Genomic DNA, 1,710 nt, shown 5'->3' with positions numbered 1-1,710 from the left:
ACGTTCTCACCAAGGGTCATCATGGGACTTCAGGACACCCTGTAGAATTTCAGCACTGGCAGTAAATTTCGGAACGCAATCATAATATATCTAGACCGAGCGTTGAAAAGTGAGGGTGCCTCCCCATGCGGCGTAACTTGGACTGCGTTCGGAAAGTGTACCCGTCACCCAAGTGTACCCGTTATGTTGGAGTGAGCGAGATACAAGAGTGAGATAAAAAGAAAGGAAGAGTACTCGAGTGACGTTTTCGAACGCAGCCTTGCATAAGCGTAACTTGCGCCAACCAATCACATCATCTCATTTAAGTACCAGTTTCACGTAGTTATTTTGTGCTCTTTGCTATTTTTGTTACGCCAAATCCAATTTTTGACTGTATTAGTAAGCGTATCTTTTAGTGTCGTTTGAACTAAGAAGTATGATGTAGTGGATATTGTCACATATAAAAAGTTTTGCAAAACAATAATAAGAAATAGATTAGGATCAAATCAGGATAAGTTAAAAAATAGCTTTATATCGAGTTTATTATATAATGTTGTAATAGTGTTCTGTCATATCCGATTCACTACTCAGGGCATGTCGATACAAAATTTTTTAAGGTTACATTTGTATATCAATAAAGTGTTTGTGTTGCTTGCATTTTTGCATGTAAAAGCTTTCCCATATAGCACAGAAGCTTGCAGTTACGTTGCAGGAATGTTACATCACTTCAAATTTCAACGTAACACATTGTAGAAACATAGCGTAGACATGGAATTGTAACATTTTATCGGAAATGTTAAAACAACATTGCAGAAACATTATAAGTAATTAAAAACTATAATGTTATAATTTATGCATAATACACGTATGATATATGCGTTTTTTTAAGATACAATTAATGTAATAATGTAATTCGGTTGATATATGAAAATATATATTATATTTTAGAGCAAAAGAACGATGCTTTGCAAGAAGCCTTAATAGAAGCATTGAAAGAACCAACAGCGCATGTTACTGATCCGCTAGATGGATTTTTAGCACGGTTGGGAAAAGGCATGCGAAGGCTGCCATATCGCGACAGAGCTTGTCTGGAAATACAATTTTTGACGTTGCTCGTCGAAAAGGAAGATCTTTGTGCTTACAATAATCCAAATACTGAACAATCAATACGGTATTAGCTAGAAACGTTTTTATTTTTATTTTACGAAAATATTTAATAATTTTTTATTTTTATTTATTACGAAAAGTTAATGAATGATAGTTTATATATATATATATATATATATATATATATATATATATATATATATATACATTTATCTTCTTAAACACTTTTTATAAATCTAATAAATAATACTTGTGAAAAGTCGTTTATCAGTACAACAAATAAAACAAAATAATATCTGTTCATTTCGATCATAAAATATATATTTCGATATGAAGTCGGATGCAAAATAAATTTAATTCAGAATATATATAATATTTTTATTTTATTTTTGAGTTTTTTTAATTTATGTTTTATTAAAGTTCTATAAATTGTTTTTATTTTTGGTATCGCTTTATTAAAAACGCAGAAATATAAATATATTACATTTTCCAATCATTTGTGTATCAATCTGCATGTCACTCCTTTACGAACTGTCGGAAAATGAGTCACATATACTTTACACAGTCTAGTAAAGTTAAAAAATAAAAAATTCAGTTTTTCTTAGAGTAAAGGGACTAAGTATA

At 30.3% G+C, this 1,710-nt stretch overlaps 1 protein-coding gene across 1 annotated transcript in view; it reads right to left on the bottom strand.

The window, feature by feature from the left end:
• Positions 1 to 1,710, bottom strand: part of LOC116852589 — a 9,514-nt gene that overhangs the window by 6,746 nt on the left and 1,058 nt on the right. The window lies entirely within an intron of this gene.

The sequence above is a fragment of the Odontomachus brunneus genome, unplaced genomic scaffold (genome assembly GCF_010583005.1).
Source record: "Odontomachus brunneus isolate Ranch 3 - 2012 unplaced genomic scaffold, Obru_v1 Obru_scaffold_236, whole genome shotgun sequence".
Taxonomy (NCBI): domain Eukaryota; kingdom Metazoa; phylum Arthropoda; class Insecta; order Hymenoptera; family Formicidae; genus Odontomachus; species Odontomachus brunneus.
This window is presented reverse-complemented; position numbering and strand designations above follow the sequence as displayed.